Source organism: Dermacentor variabilis, chromosome 5, assembly GCF_050947875.1.
Source record: "Dermacentor variabilis isolate Ectoservices chromosome 5, ASM5094787v1, whole genome shotgun sequence".
NCBI classification, from domain to species: domain Eukaryota; kingdom Metazoa; phylum Arthropoda; class Arachnida; order Ixodida; family Ixodidae; genus Dermacentor; species Dermacentor variabilis.
In genome coordinates, this window is record NC_134572.1 from 71,608,863 (window position 1) to 71,626,511 (window position 17,649).

Sequence of the window (17,649 nt, forward strand, 5' to 3'; positions counted from 1 at the left end):
ACCGTATACATTGCAGTAAACGTTCGCATGCGAAACGTTCGCGCACAGACAGGCATGAAGATATCTCTCACGATGACGGCGAGCACCCGCTGTCGCAACGCTGGTGTGGTGAGCGCCAGCAGCGGGGAGCGAACGATTCGTGCTGTTGCTCGGTTCATCATTTCAACTCTGCCTGGCTTCCAAAACTCAGATTACGCTACCTCCAACATTAGGTGCGCAGCAAGACAGTGCGCATGAAGCCACCAGCCATTTGGGCTCGCCCTCAGCAATGGCACGCGCCGCAGATGACCCTCAACATGCGGCGCTGGGGCCGCGCATGCGCTCAGCCGCGCGGACAGCCATGTGCAGCCACGACCGGGCTAAAGAAGACGCGCGCGCTCTTCTCCCCTAACGTGCGTTTGATCACGTGACCTCTAACATCAGGCGCACAGAAAGACGGTGCGCACCAAGCCATCATACTTCACGGCTCACGATCTTAGGTTTGCCCTGCCTACGGTGGTGCGTAGGCAGCGTATTCTTATCGCACTTGGACATTATACGGAACATGACGGCGAAAATTCGCCTGGAGTGTCCATATAATTGCTATTGCAACGAAGTATATGAATGAAAGGCTCATGGGAAATAGGTCATCGATACGGAATAGGCAAGCGGTAAGTTCTAGCCATCGAGTGCGCGTAGACTACGGGGAAGAGTACAGCGGATTAGTGGTGAGGACCGATTGTGATGAAGGTGTTACTAGGAGCTAGGCCGTTACGAACAGGGCTTTACTATATGAGCTGCGAAACATTTCCTTGAGAGGTCTGGCAACCATGTAGGGCTTATTTCCCAAGAATCATCGCGTAGGTGGGCTCTGAAGGAAAGGAGGGCCGGTGGCTGAGGAGGTTGCTCTGTCTAGGCTAGCTGCCTGACGCCACGCGCCCTCCTAATCATTCTTTCCTTCATGCTGCACAACTTGCTCAGCGATGTTAGAACGATTATACCCACCTAAATAGCTGAAAATTTGTGCTGCTGTAATGTACAGCATGTGTAAATTGAAGGTGTTTTCGAAAGGCGAGCTAGGATAAAAATGTAGCGCGCACAGCTATAATCACTACAATTGTGTTAACCGTCTAACGGGTGGTCACTCATAGGGTAGAAATACGTTATCGAGGCAGGGAGGCCAATCAACAGAAAATCCCGTTTCCTACCGTACACTGATTAGGGGGCAGGAGGTTATACTATAGTGTGTGCACAGACTGAAGACGTCTTGAGGAATGGGGATTGAATGTAATGGCTATTTGCCATAATTGCCTAGCGCGTTCTACAGCGTCGCTTATAAGTTTGTTCGGTATATGTCAACCATCGGAGCAGGCAACGGAATAAACGGCCTAAACATTGCACGCAGTTAAAATTCCTGCACGTTCTCATGCGGGTTTCGAAGGGCGCCTCGCACGATTAGTAATAATTAAGAGTACACACCATAGCGAAGTATCGGTTGTGGCGGTTCAGTAAATATATAGCGCGTTCCACTACTAAAGCACGAGGTCACGGGTGCGATTTCTGGCTGCGTGCATGCCTAGGGACTTCAAAGAGACGCCGAAAAGAAAAGCGATTCAAGCTGGTCCCGCCGTGGTTGCTGAGTGGCTATGGTGTTGGGCGGCTGAGCATAAAGTCGCGGCATCGAATCCCGGCCACGGCGGCCGCATGTCGATGGGAGCGAAAACACCCGTATACTTAGATTTAGGCGCACGTTAAAGAACCACAGGTGGTCGAAATATCCGGAGTCCCCCACTACGGCGTGCCTCATAATCAGAAAATGGTTTTGGCTTGTAAAACCCCATATTTTACTTAAATTCAAACTGTGCTGCTGAATTGGCACTCTCATGCATACCGAAATATCCACTATTCCCATTAAAAGAAGGCATGGTAAGCCAGAAAATACGTAAGCACGAAATACGAGTGGCGGCGCCTCCGTGAAGTTCGCGCACCAGCCGATGCTTAGACGCCGTTTGCCGGGTCCTACTTATAGTTATTATGATTGTGATTTTTTTTGCAGGTGCTTATGGCCCCACCCCTCCCAAATCGCCGGACATTTAGAATAAGGTTTTCACTCACTCACTCACTCACTCACTCACTCACTCACTCACTCACTCACTCACTCACTCACTCACTCACTCACTCACTCACTCACTCACTCACTCACTCACTCACTCACTCACTCACTCACTCGATAAAAAAATTGGCAGTGGCTTAGCTCAGCTATGCCAGGATATACGTAGCGTAAAAGTACGGTTATGTTTGGTTAATTTTCCAGTCTTTTGCGCCGACTGGCAGCGGCTCGACTCTCCTTAACCTCCATGTCGAGGGCACTGCATCAACCGTCTCTCCCGCGCATTTATACGCACAGTGAGCCCTAGGGCTTGCGCAGTGCCGCGCGGCGCCGCAGTCGAAAATGCGCGTTGTCCGACGTTATCGGCGCGCGGGCGAGTGTCGTCAGACGCCGTGGGCGTCGCAGCGCGTTGGCCTGGTTGGCCGCGCCTGGTTACGTTGGCGGCGCCAGTGCGTCGAACCATGGGTCGAACTATAGGCCTGTTCTTGCCAACGTGACGTAACGTGTGCGCGCGTTCAGGCTACGTCGGACTATATTTAGGCCTTAAATGCAGCAGCGGACGCACACGGCGCAGGCGCGTCTGCAGAGTCTGCGACGTCACACTTCTGGAATGCTCCGCGGTTGGCGGCGGCGAGGGCGACGCAGCTTGTGCCTCTCGTGACGTCACGCGGCTCTCGCGCATGCGCAGTATGGCAGACGCAGAAGCACGAGAAGCTCGGCTCCAAACCGCGTAGTGTAGCTTTAGGCTACAAAATAGGCTGCATTGTATTCTGAAAGAACCGAGAGCTGAACTTTGCAGGTTTCGAGAACCTTTACTGAGGCACAACCAAGGAGATTAGATGCTTAAACTTCTGGAGTACAGGTGGCTCTGGAAAAGCCAAGCCGGTCGCCGCCATCTTGCTAGAGGTAAGAAGGCATAACCGCCGTAGCGGCCGTTACAGAGCGCAGAGTACGTTACAGGACGACCCAAATATGAAAATATACTTTTGAAAACTGTGACGTCTTCATGACCTATACCGGCGCTGGGGTTTCGGCGCAATATTAAAGGAATTGAACTTTGATCTCGATTTTCCCTTTTAATAAGCAACCTATTACCGCGAAATTGACGAATATGAAGTTAAAGAAAAGAAAAAAAAATTCAGCATGAACTGATTTAGTGTCTCTCTTTAGCACGTTTAGTACGTACATTTAAAGCCCGTAATTATTATAAAAATAATCGTAGCAACGTTCGCGCTCACGGGCGTTCAACGACCTACGGCATGTGTGGAAAGTGTGACGTCAGCAGCGCACGTAGATGGCCATGTGACCCCGTAAATACTTTTCTTCTTGAGTAGGGGGTGTCTCTGAAGCGAACGTTAACTGTTGACGTAGTGTTGCCTAAAAGGTTGCGAAGACCTGTAATTATTTCCATTTTTTTCCCGTGTCTCTGCGGTGAAGCTTCCACGCGTAGTTTAACCCACCAAACGTCGCTGGCAACGTGTTCTCTTGAATGTTTCGTGAGGCTTAAGCGAGCCGCAAACGTGGCCACCGTCTGCACTGCCAAATTTAACCGTCGCAGCTTCAAGCAGCCGAAGAGCGACAAAATAGAATGCGTTTAATGCAGATGCCGAAGAGAAACCACATAGTTAACGCTTCGTACGCTGTGTAGCGTTAAGTGTTTTTACGTTGTGTACGGTTAAGTGTTTATCAGTGCGACATAACAAATCGTTGCAGGCAGTCACGAACGGCTACCGTTTGTCTTTATACTATCAGCAACGCACTGCTGATTGTAGCTAATTGTAGCTCAGAAGTAACGTTATCTTGAACTGTTTGTGCGGGTGCTCTTTAACTACCGAGATGCAATTTAGAAAGGCCGGAAGAGTAACACGTGCTGCCTTTGGCTCTGCGATAGTGCGTTACCTCACTGCATCCTCCCCCCCCCCCCCCCCATTTAAGTGAGGGGATGGGAAGGGTGGAAGAGTTTAATTAGAGCTAGGAAGCTTAGCCTAGCCACGTTCTTTGCTTTCAGCTCCGAGGGATTAGGAAGAAAGAGCTAAATGGTGAAACGAAAATTTAGAACAGTAAATAGATGTAAGTGAAAAAAGAAAGCACGAAACAAATCGGCGCATTCACAAGCACGCTCGCACACATTCGCTCACATTCATTAATGTTGCGACCGCGGGTTCGAAGACGTGGGGCTTTCATACTTTAAAGCAGGAGAGACCGTATGCCTTGGCCCGACATTCGGGACTGTTTAACAAACATATATGTGCATTATATACAAGGAGTGCAAAGTTGGGCTAGTTGGTTCATGCTTGAAAAGTGGTTTTGGCCCAAGGAGAATAAGCGGAAAGAGGAAGAGACAGAAAGAGCGCCCTTCTTCTTTCCGGTTAGTTTTAATTTCGCCACAACCACATTTCAAGCATTTACAAGGAATACGTGAGTGTCAGTTGAGAAGAATGGAGTTCCGTACAATTCAAGCTTAAGCTGCAGCTTACATGACGAATGCTGGCAACTAGGCAACACTTTACCCGCCGTGGTTGCTCAGTGGCTATGGTGTAAGGCTAGTGAGCACAAGGTCGTGGGATCGAATCCCGACCACGTCGGCCGCATTTCGATGGGGGCGAAATGTGAAAACACCTGTGTACTTAGATTGAGGAGCACGTTAAAGAACCCCAGGTGGCCGAAATTTCCGGAGTCCTCCACTACGGCGTGCCTCATAATCAGAAAGTGGTTTTGGCACGTAAAACCCCATAATTTAATTAACCAACACATTGAAGAAACACATAGCCTCCGAAGGTGGCTTCACAATGACGGTGTCTATGAGTTGCTTGAGAAGAAAGTCTCAAGGTAACAGCCGCTCTGCCACAAAAGGGTGCCTCGATGCCACGGTTCTCCTCAGCGGCGGGAGGTGGCGCTGACATCGAGTCACCATATGGCCACGAAGACACCAGCCTCTTGCAGAAACACGTTACCTGGCAGCACTTATACGCTCACGCTGGCTCAGTGGAATGCGGTTGCTGTCAATATCACAATGACGCCGGCATCCGCCCTCGGACAGATGCGCCGAACGTAACTGTGCGTTTTCCACAAGGGGCTGCAGATTCGGGCCCCAGGACTTGGTTCAGCGACTGGTTCCTCGGGGCCAGCGCACAATCACAGCAATAACGCGTGACTCATTCATTGAGAAGCTGCGGTTATTTCTCGAGGTGTGATGTTTTTCGATGTGTTTCTTTTTCACTCTTCTGTTAAAAGTGTAAGGCTTCTGTTATACTGTATGATGTTTATAACGTTAATTTTACTATTGTGATGCGCAAATTCTGGTATTATTCCAACTTTCCAGATGACTGTGTTTATTCATATCTACATTTGCTTTTGGCACCTACTGATGTTTATTATGTTATCACATTTGGGGGGGGGACTTGTAGTCCATCCCACGCCTATGTAATGCCTGCATGGGCTCTTAGGATAACTAACTAACTAACTAACTAACTAACTAACTAACTAACTAACTAACTAACTAACTAACTAACTAACTAACTAACTAACTAACTAACTAACTAACTAACTAGCTAACTAACTAACTAACTAACTAACTAACTAACTAACTAACTAACTAACTAACTAACTAACTAACTAACTAACTAACTAACTAACTAACTAACTAACTAACTAACTAACTAAAACACGCCCGCGCTCACACACGCATGTGCGCATGCCGAAATAGACGTGTAGAAGCAATCCTCCCCCACGTAGTTCGATAAACGTTTGCAGTTTAGGGCATGCGTGGCCGAGTCAAACTTTTTAGAGCTGTCCTTGTAACATTGAAATGCTTATACAAGTAAACATCATATATTATAAGCGATGTCTTTGTGTACGCTGCCCGTGTAACTGTTGGAATGTTACACGGGAGAATTTTCAATGAAAAATAAGATATATGACAGATCTGACGCATTTGTTGGAATCCAAGTAAATCAACTCTTATGGCTACGCACCTTAGGGTATGCCCTGGTTCACATCTGTCCTCGACGTTAGCGTTCCCTGTATGCGTTCTGTCTACATTTTGCTTCACTTGATAAGTGGCACTCCGGTGGAGACATTGGCGAAAGTATTGGTAAGGCTAGGTATACCTCTAGCAAGCAACGCCCCTCCTAGGTACATGAGGAGTTGACTATTTGCCCGACGATGCCAAACAACCTTCCGTGTATGACACGCTTGATATTCATTAAACACGATCTGGGGTATTACGTGCCAAAACCACTATCTAATTACGAGGCATGCCGTAGTGGGAGACTTCGGATTAAGCTTGACCTCCTGTTCTTTAAAGGGACACTAAAGGTTAATATTAAGTCAACGTGGACTGTTGAAATACTATCCCAGAAACCTCGAAACGCTTGTTTCGGGCGAAGAAGAGACTTATTTTAAGAGAAAATGCGTTCTGAAGCGTCCGCGTACCTCTAGCGCAGTTCAAATCACCCGCCCTCCGATCGAGGTGTATTGACGTCATGGTCTCATAGTGACGTTGCGCCGTCGGTGAGTAAAACGGCTCCCGCAGACGGCGTTACGGCTTTTCTGCACAAAACGCAAACGCGCGGCCAGAAACAGAGCCAAGTCAGTGCCGACAGCAGCGCGAGAGCGGCTAGCGGAAGGGAAAGCGCACGACGATAAGCTGGTTCTTTATTTTATGACGCCAACTTCGACGCTCGTTGCAATGGATGACCCTGACAACGACACATTATTAGCTCGCGATGTTGGGCTCGAGTTCAGTGATTTAAGCACTGATGAACGTGACCTGCTGTTGAGGGCTCGCGTTGCCGGCGTCGTTGCGTACTACTACGACGACGGCCTGCTGTGAAAGGCACTTCATGCGACTTCAGTAAGTCGGCGTTGAACTCGTAATCCTCTGGACGAAAGTGCAGCGAGCACACTACGTGATTTTTCGGCTCTTTGCCAGCACGCTGTGGCAGAGGTACGGCACTTAACCACTTCGAACGGAGAGGTTCACTCGTTAGCACGCAGTGATAAGTAACGTTGGATTCGCCGCTGCAACTGCGCTTGGCCAAGTTCCGCGGACCGTTCGCGCATCCCACGACATCACATGGACGTGGCATTCTCACTGCTTGTTCCAAATGCAAGTTTCGCGAGCAGGCAGAACCACCGCAGCACGACGCGATAAAGAAACAACTGAAACTCCAAAGCGCGCGCGGAGCAAAGTCGAGCGTGCAGAGTCGAGCGAAAACGAAACCTTTCGATCACCCATACTACTCAAGGGTAACGTCAAAATGTTTTTTCTTAGAATCGAATAGAAGTAGACAAGTAGCATTTTCTTCCGTCTTATAATCTAATGAAAAGATCTTTTTAATACGAATAGCTGAGTACTAGTGACATAAATTATGATGAGGAGTGCTTTCGTCATCGGGCTAGTACCGGAATGTCGCTGGGGCGTCTCAAATCGTGTCGTGCATTTACCTCAATTTCTCGGTTACTAAAGCTCTGTTCGCGATTATATTGACGCCTCAGACGTTATAGATCATTGCTTTATCACTTTAACTTGACTTTCTGGTAACCTTTAGTGTCCCTTTAACGTGCACCTAAATCTAAGTACATCAGCGCTATTGCATTCCACACTCATCGAAATGCGACCACCGCGACCGGTGTTGAATAACTCGAGCTCAGCAGCGCAATGCCGTAACCACTAAGCTATCGCGGCGGTTGAAGAGGTGTGTATGGCGCACTATTAATTTCCCCTAGCATCGCCGTTACTTGAAAAAAAAAAAAAAAAGGGAAGCGATGGCGATTAAACACTAGTATTTCGACGCACGCAGTGTAGAAGCCTCCTCGCCCTTGAAAGCGTTTACAGAGATGTTGTAGAAGACGATCTTTAATTAAGGGCTTCAATTAAGTCAGCGGGAACTCGGGGAAACTGCCCTCATGCAGGACCACAATTTACGGGGCCTCAGACACCCTCGACTGCCGATTATCAAATTCGGGCCACAGTGGAGGCGGAGCTTCGTCCTAACTATTACTAGAGTTCCCGCAATAAGGAGGCACACGTCATTTGAAACGCAAGATAAACTATATGCTGAAAAGAAAGATACTATGCAAACGGCAGGCATGCACGAAAGGGGGCATGTCGACGCGGACAAGCGCAATGTCCGCGTAAAGTCTGCTAAGCGATCCCGTGATTTTTAAATGCGATTGACATTCCGAAACAACTGAGCCCTATTGGAGTTGTCGGACGATCCCACCGCTGGCATACAGTTGTAGGAGTTGTCGGACGATCTCGCCGCTGCCACCAGTTGAAGGGGTTGAAGGTCATAGAGAGGAACTTGGGAGGAACTAGGCGTACAGGGTTTATTTAGAGTATTTCCATTTTAAACAAAAGATACATCGACAGTCTAGCGTGGCTCCCAAATGGAGCACGCAAGACGAAGCATACATCAAACGAGCACACAGCTCACGAGCACGAACACGAGCACAGAGCACGACGACGAGCACGTTGACGAGCACACTCTAGCAGCCGACAAACAGCCGTTTATAAACACTCCGTGCTCCCTAGATCCCTAGGTGAGGCAAACGGCAGTTCACCGCCGATTCGCAGCGTCAAACGTCAACGCAGTCGACCCGCCGTTGTCCATTATCTTGAGTCTTGAAAGGCGCGTCGGTTTCCCGAGCTGACCCCCGCAGCGCGGCCGCCGGTTGCCCATTGTCTTGCGCCTCTAAATTCCAGAGCTGCCTTTCTCCTGTAGTCGCCACGAGTGTCAGCAGACTGTGTCGAATCCTGGGGCCCACGTACCGCAAAGCACTCTTCTGTTAGAGAAGCTCTTCTTGCTGCCGAGAGAGACCATGAAGACCCGGCAAATCAAGCAACAATACGTTGGGCGCCAAACGTGGTCCGCCCTGCTGCCGTCGTCGATTCTCCGAACGAGGCGCACGGTGGATTAACGCTGCCGTAGTCCGCAGTTCCCTGAAGGAAGTTCATGGTCGGTTAGCGCTGTCACCCTCGCTGGTCCTCTGAAGGGCGCCACCACCGCGGGTCGATCGAAGCACGTTCAACAGGCTGAAATAGCTTTGTAGAGCAGTACTCCTGCAGGCCGATCCTAACAGCTCCTCCATGGCCCGGAAAATCTCGCCTGGCCAGTGCTTACAACCGCTGGGCAGGAAGAGAATGGCTGGCGAGCAAGAAGATGGCTTTGCTCTCTGCAACCCCGGCGCACTTGGAATGCCTTCAACCACCTCACAACAACTGGCACAGAAGAGTCGCTTCCGGCAACACAATACCACTCAGCGTGCAAACGCCCGGAATCAGCTGTTAACCCACCAGGCTTCCTATCAAAATTTCCATGCAAGCCGCTAAACTGGAAACCAACAAATTTGGCCCAAAATTTTGTGCCGTCAAAGCGAGCGTTCACGTTCCCCTTGAGTTAGACCAAACTTGACCGTCGCGCTGCATAAGAGTAAAGGTTAACGCAGAACTAAACCGAAGGCTCTCAGCCACCAATACCCGAACATAAGCAGCCTAACTTCACGAACAGCCTGTTCTTACCCTATCGCAGTGGCGTATTTATCGCACGTACTGGTGCCACTGAACAGTCTGGTGAACTCCACAGGTACGTAATTACAATCGCGCTAGCTTTGTGGTCCCTATTCCGAACGCGTACTTGCGTCGTACGTAAGCATTTCATCACGCTTACTCACATTTGTACCTTTAGTCCATACAGGACACGTACCTTAAACGAACAACTAAACTTGCGTAACTTACGCACTCTGCAGAACCCTTTAAAAAATGCGTCTTCTAACAAATTCCACGCACGCTCACTAGGGAAGTCAGAACACGGCCGCCCTAAACACACGAGCAACCCAGTCATAGACCTGCTTCTTTCCGTCCACACAGGACACGCGCTAATGGACCTAAGAACTCTTCTCAGTGCAAATGATGCACTAACTGAAGATCTACGCGCTTAACCTTAGAAAAGTCAAAAACACTTAAAAAGAAGGTTAACTAATACACACGCGTGTTACCATAGGCCTCTCAACGATAACCTTGGCCTTCAGGTTACTCACACACATAAAAAAAGAAAGCCTATCTACTCATTAATTAACACCTCGCGGAACTACAGGTTTACATAAAACACATCTTTCAAATCTCGGAACTTCTTGAACGAAAACACCAAGGTCATACCTTGCATATTGAAAGAAATTAGTCTCAATTCGCGAAGATTTTCCAATGTTGAAAAACAAAAAACAAAACAACACCTTTCCCAGGCGGCACGTTAGGTCGGGCCAACGTTGGAAATGTATTGGCAGTTCCTGGCCCAATGACGGCCTAAGATTAACAGCGTGGTTCCAATATTGCAGTGCCAGTCTGATTCCTGGCCCAATGATGGCCTAAGGTTAACAGCGTGGCGCGAATATTGGCTGTGCCATTGTGATAGAGATCCAACGTTGGCCCACATTACACGGTCAGTAAACAATATTGGCTGTGCCATTCGGATAGGGATCCAACGTTGGCCCACATTACACAATCAGTAAACAATATTGGTACTGCCGTTGAACAAGGCGGGAATTATTGTACCGGCTTTAGTACGGATTTGCCAATATGGGTTACTAGTTGGCTTTCTTTGGAGGACATTGGCCCGTAATAAGCCAATTTTCGCCTTGTCGGTTTTTAGTGCTCTACGACTTTCTGAGATTGAACATGTTTTGAAAACTAACGCACTGATCACAGGCACACTGTGCAGGAACCAGAAATACGTTTGCAAGCTGCGACCACCTGTGGAAACACCTGTGGTTCTCCCATGTCAACTCGATGCATAGTACACGGCCAATTTTGGACTTCGCCTTCACCGAAATGCGCCCCCTAAAGAGAAAAGCCAGTGCACAACGTAGCAGGCAGGGGAAGTCGCATAACAGGCAAACTAGCCGTTGCATTATTGATCGTGCATGGTAACATGAGCTTTCCATAAGAAGCAACGGTATTCAGTTCCTTTCAGTAAGTCTAAAAGTTAACAAAACCAACAACGCTATCTTAGTACGATAACACGAAAAATTTCAGAGCGCAGCTCTTAGGCGCCCGTTTCTGCGTTGTGCGTCGGGTGCCTCGTCCTCCCTCGGCGTAACCGAGCGAACGAGCGCAGCGAACGATGAAAGAGCGAACGTGGAGCGCAGCGGCGGGTGAAACCATGGCGAGAGCAAAAAGAGCGCGAGGAATAAAGCGGAGGAGGAGGGTGCAGCGGAAGCATGAGGAGGAAAGCGTAGGAAGCCATTTTGAAGCACCACTAGATGGCGCTCACGTACGCGCATCCGCAGCGCATTCCAGCGCTTGGCGAAGCGGGTGGACGACTTGCGCGAGCTATCCCCTCAGGTGCAGAGCGTGGTACAGAAGATACAGAAGCGTACCTTAGAGACTCGGAAGAGCCGCCAGTGATCGAGAATTATGTTTGGGAAGGGTGCAAAAGACCTAAGTCGGAAAGAAATGGAGGGGGAGTCGGAATGCTCATTGTTATAACTCAACTGTTATGACGGCTACCAGGCGGGAACGGCATTAGGTCGGACGGCCAGGAGCATAATAACGCTCACACAAGAACGGGAACACTGCGCCCGTTTATTCAGTGACAGCCTTTTTCTCAGACGTTCTCAAGCCGCTCCGGCGCGTGTGATGACGTCAGTCTCGCGCCACGGCGAACGCGGTTTTTCTGTCGTCACTTTGCAGCACTATTCCCTCCTTAAAGTGAGTACTGCTGTACGGATTTTCGTATACAGGTCGATCTACGAACCACAGCTGGTTTAGCCTCTTCTGGTAGCGTCGGCACACCAGCCGGTTGATCTTAAAAAAAATAAATTATGGGGTTTTACGTGCCAAAGCCACTTTCTGATTATGAGGTGAGCACTTGTGATGAGGTGAGCACTTGAAGATGTTGCGACTTGTTTTAGAGCGCAGCTCTTTGGCGTCCGTTCCTGGGTTTCGCGTCGTCGTCGGCGTCGGCGTCGTCGTCGGCCTCGTAACCAGCTCCGCCCCCCTTTCATCCCCCCAGCGCTAGCAGCGACCGACTGATACCGCTGGATGCCGCTGACGCCGCTAGAGAGTCAAGATAACGTGACTGCATAGAACACCGTCGCCGCCATGCAGAAAGAGGAGGAAAGGGTCCCCCCCCCCCCCCCCCCCTGTTCTTGTGTGGCGGATAGCTGGGGTTGACTCACTATCGCCGTCAGCGGCATCAGTCAGTCGCTGCTATCTCTTCCCTCCTCCCTTTATCGTGTTGTCCGCTTGCTGCGCGCGCTTCTGCCCCCATCGTTTGCCGCTGGGTGTACACGCCGCCCCCCTCCGCTTCCGCTTACTGCTGGTTGCTCTCGACGGCGGCGATGAGCCTCCGCTTCGGCGGCGCGAACTGCAGGGTCTTCTCGGCGGCGGCGATGAGCTTCTGCTTCAGCCTCGCTTACTGCTGGTTGCTCTCGACGGCGGCAATGAGCCTCCGCTTCGGCGGCGCGAACGGCAGGGTCTTCTCGGCGGCGGCGCTTAGCCTCTGCTTCCCCCACGGCTGTGACAACCTCGCGAGGCACTTGTATAGATCTCGTCTTTGAGAATCAAGCATTGGTGTACCAAGTCGAACATATATCAGTCTATTTCTCCGACCACAAAGCTTCCTTCATGACTGTCAAGAACTGTTAGTGGAGTCTTTGTTAAAGGAATACGTGTGAAAAATAAAAAAAAATTATGTGATAGCGCATACATGTGTTGCTCGATTTATTTGCCTCAATCTATCCAAAAGGTGAAACAGCTTATTTGCTGCGCTCAAATTTCGCATTAGGAAGTAACGTAATCGTCGGTAATTTTTTTGTTTTGCTGTTTCTACTGTGAACCGCTAAGTTCACCGCTATGACACTTTGTTTGCTTTGCGGAAGAGCACGGTACGTTTTCGTTTTTTTACTTCAGTGTTCGCGGGAATCTAAATTAAATTAAATTATGGGGTTTTACGTGCCAAAACCACTTTCTGATTATGAGGCACGCCGTAGTGGAGGACTCCGGAAATTTCGACCACCTGGGGTTCTTTAACGTGCACCTGAATCTAAGTACATGGGTGTTTTCGCATTTCGCCTCCACCGAAATGCGGCCGCCGTGGCCGGGATTCGATCCCGCGACCTCGTGCTCAGCAGCTTAACACCATAGCCACTGAGCAACCACGGCGGGTGGTTGATTTTGCGTAGGTTGTGCCGGCACATGACTGTATCGACATGGACTTGATCCATGTGACGCCAAAGCTCACCTTCTGCCGTTTCAACGGTGATCATTCGGGATCCTCTTGTTTGTTTAACTGTGGCTGGCAGCCACCTTTCTCCCCTCTCCTAAGTTGCGAGCCCAAACAAGAGTGCCCGGGTTCAGCTTGCTTTCTTGATCTGCCTGTGGACAGATGGAAAAGGTTACGGGCGGTGGAAGGCACGTGTCTAACCGAGAACGGATCAGATATCCCAAAGACGTTGAGAGGGTGACCGTCCATCATCCAGGGCCGTTCTACTGTAGCTACAGAGCAGTTTAGCCAATCGCTCAGACAAGTCACCTGACCGAACCTTCTTGAGGCCATCTTTCAGCGTCCGCACGGCGCGTTCAGCAAGCCCGTTCGATTGGGGGTGATATGGTGCCGTACGAAAATGCTTTGCGTTGTTTTCTGTCAGAAACTTCGTGAAAGTCTCTGACGTGACCTGAGTTTCGTTGTCTGTCACAGTGGTTCTCGGTATCCCCAGCCTGCTGAAGATTTCACGTACTGATGTAACTGTCGATTGCGCTGTGGCATGACGCACTGAAATTGCTTCGATCCATTTCGAATGTGAATCTATGACCACTAGGATTATGGTGTTACTCACTGGACGAGCATAATCCAAAGGTACACGTGACCGATTCTCGTGCGTTAGTGACCAGTTTACTGGTATTTTTGCCAGTGGCATTCCGCTTGCTTGTATGCACGTAGTAAATTCCTACTGATTTGTTCGATAGCTCCCTCGATGCCGGGCCACCACACGACCGTACGGACCAATGCCTTCATTGTAGACATTCCGGGGTGCGTCTCGTGCAGGAATTGCAGCATGGCACCACGAGCAGCCTCGAGAATCACGACTCTGTGACCCCGGTAAATTAGATCTTCGTAAATGGTTAGCTCATTCTTTCGTGCAAAGTATGGTCCCAACCGTGGATCGGGAGCTTCGTGCTCCTGTGGGCAACCATAAAGCACGCAGGACTTGACATTTCTAAGTACTTGATCTTTTTCGGTCGTCTGTCTCATTGCTTGCAAAGAAAGGGGCGTGTAATCCAGCCGCTGTAGCGAGTGTGCGTACTCATGTAGCTCCTCTGATGTGTGCTCGGTGGTTTCTAGAGGAAGCCGACTGAATGCGCCTGCATTCAGGTTGTCCGAGCCAGGCTCGTACTCTACCTTGTACTGGTATGCTCCCAATAGCAAGGACCAACGCTGAATTCTTGCGGCAGCCATGATGGGCGTGGCACGATCTTCGCGAAATAGACCCACCAGCGGCTTGTGATATGTGATCAAGGTGAATGTCCTTCCCAGTAGGTAGTCCCGAAACTTTGATACCCCGAACACTAGGGCCAACGTTTCACGCTCAAGTTGGGAATAATTCCTTTCCGCTTTGGTAAGTCTTCGAGAGCGAAAACCTACAGGCTTGTCAACATTATCAAAGGGTAAACGAGACTTAATCTCTGAATACAAAATTTTTAAGCCTTCTTTCACCGTATTTGACTAGGAACATTTTTATTTTTATTGCTATAATAAAATCTTCATATTTACAAAATCATGCAGGCTCTCCAAGCGCTATTTTTCGATTCTAACTTAGCCAGTATAACATTTCGCACTCTTATCTGACATCCTGCTTCGATCTACACGATTCTCAACCAATCCCCCAGAGTGGGTACATGCCAGTATATCCCAAGGATCTACAACTTCTTCACCAATTGGTTCTGATTGCCTGGTTTTCGGCGCGGCTCGCGGTCAGTCGTATGGCACGTGGCACGGGCCAGAGAAGAAGAAGCCGGAGCGTTGCACGGTTTGCTCGCGGCGAATGTACTGGCCATCGGATCCACCCATTTCTTGGCCAATCCCCCATCGTGGGTAGGAGCCACACGTGCCACAGGCTACAACAACAACAACAACAACAACAACATCGGAAGACGCTTCTCGCAGCAAATGCCCAACGACGAGGCGCCGAGCAGCTCTGGCCCTCGCGCTGTCGTCGCGCTTGTCGGTGTGCTCGCGACATCACTTCTTTCCGGATTGGTGGCACTCGTGTGGATCCTGATGAACGAGTTCACAAGCTCCAATGGCGAATTGCCCGAAGTACCGCCATTCTGCTGCCTCGACGCCGCGGAGACGATACTGACGCTGGCCAACCTCTCAAATGATCCGTGTACTGACATTCTCAGTTATGCCTGCTACAAAAAGAGCGGAGTAGACCGCAGCGCGATTGCGGTTCGAGCGTTCACATCGCTCGTGGTTCACCCTACTCTCCAGGCCAAACTGCGCTCACCGGTCGGCGATATAATTTGGGTGAACCACAAGAGCTGTCTCTTCGCAGGCGTCAAAAATCTGTTCACTGCCGAGCACGCAGTGGAAGCCGTCATCGACCTCTTTCGCCGCTGGTCGGGAACCTCTACGAACGCCCCGCGCAACGTGGGCCTGATCAAGCTTGTCGGTCTGCTACACTTCACGTACGAAATTTTCAGCGTGTTTTACACGTACTACAAATCATCATTCGAGAAGAATGAAGCCACCTACGTCATAAGCTTTCAGCCTGCGCCATATATTGATTTAGACACGTCAAGTGCCGGGCATGCCATGTTCGAGGCTTCGAGGAGACACGCTGGCATAAGCGCTTCCCGCGCAGACGTGCTTAGTTCGCCGATTGCGCAGGGCCCGCAAGAATTCTGATGATGAGCACTCTATGGTGCCTATGCCGCTGTTAGGCGAACAGTTTCCAAAGGAGGGCATATCTTCGTGGCAAGAGATTTTGAGCGCAGTCCCAGTGATTGCCATCGAAAACCCTCCCGATGTCACGGCAGTCTTAAACATATTGACGGAAAAAAACATCCTCGTTCAAGCAGCCGCGCTACTGTACTTCGTCATACACTCGACGCTGGCCACGTTTGACGACGAAATTCGGCAGGCGGCTAGCCTAGCGGATCACGCGGTATATTTGGAAGATCAGACCATGGCACTGTTTCCGCTCTGGGATGTTTGTGCGACGCAGCAGATGACTAGCCCAGACCTTGACCAGGTTGTGCTGGAAATGTTTAACAAGATCTCCGAAGCCGCGATTGCGGACGCCCAAGTTTTCTTCAGTGCCCACCTGGACGCCAACGCGCTGCGGAGTGTGGTGCGAAGCATGCGTATTGTTTTACCTGAAAACCTGACTGCCCCCTACAAGCGCTATCTCCCCTCCATAAGCGAGAACTACTTCGAGAATAAGTTTCAAATTCGGCGCTTTTATTATCAGGTGAGTAGCGAGATTATTGTTTACCTAATAGAGCAGAGGCAGCGTTCAATGGCATAACTCCACTTTCAATTGTGTCCTTAGTTTCGACCTTTCGATTTGTGGAAGCGTTCGGTTCGAAAGCTTACATTTTCACAAGCGCCTTTAGGGCCTTATTCAGAAAGCTTTTATTTCGTAAGAAGCTTTGCTTTTGGCTGGCTTATATGCTGATAGACAGCATATAAGCCTTCGCTTATATGCTGTCTATTATAATCTACTTTGGCGTATGAATTGTATTGTAAATTCAGGCACTGATTCCTGCAAGTCCCCTAAGAAATACGCGTATTTATTAAAAATGCAAAAAAATTAGTATTTCTCGGTGTATCTCCGCTCGAGACAGTTCACATGTTCAAAGATCTAATGCAGCCATTGCTTTTATGCAATGCCTTAAATATGATATATGTTCTTCAACTAGTTGTTCTCTGGAGCTGCTTCTGCCCTAAAGCATCACATATTCCTTTTTTTTGTCTTTGATTGAAAAAGAATGAGCCAGTGCCGCCTGACGAGCCAAAGATGTTAAACCTCTGACGAGGAGTTAGAAAGGAAGCGTCTAAGTTTACTACAATGGTGCCCGATAGCAGGTGCGTAGAAATGCGAGGACCCCTAAGCACTTCAGATAGTTGTGAATGCGAAAGCACTAATGTCCACTTTAACGCCATTGAGTGGTCCTTCGAGTCGTGAACTCCTCGCGGGTCAGCGAGCGCGTTGAGGCGCTTGGACAACGCGTCCAAGATAGCACAAGGCCGGTGTACTTCGATCCGTGACGTCATGCTCCCTCGCCCGATTGTCATAGAATCTAATGGGGACGCTTCCGTGTACGCCGCGGTGATTTTGACGTCACCGCTTTCGCCACGCCGGGTTTGGCAATGGAAATATCGCTCCGAGTAGCATGACGACATAAAGCAGGGTGCGCAGGTCTGCTATTTAGGAGGCGTTGGCTTGGTGCGTTTTTATTTGGCGTTACCGAGGCGCAGTTAGAACGCAGGCGAGAACTTGCGCGGACAAGATGCGCGCGGATAACACAGGCTTCTGAGAGCGAGAAGGAGGTG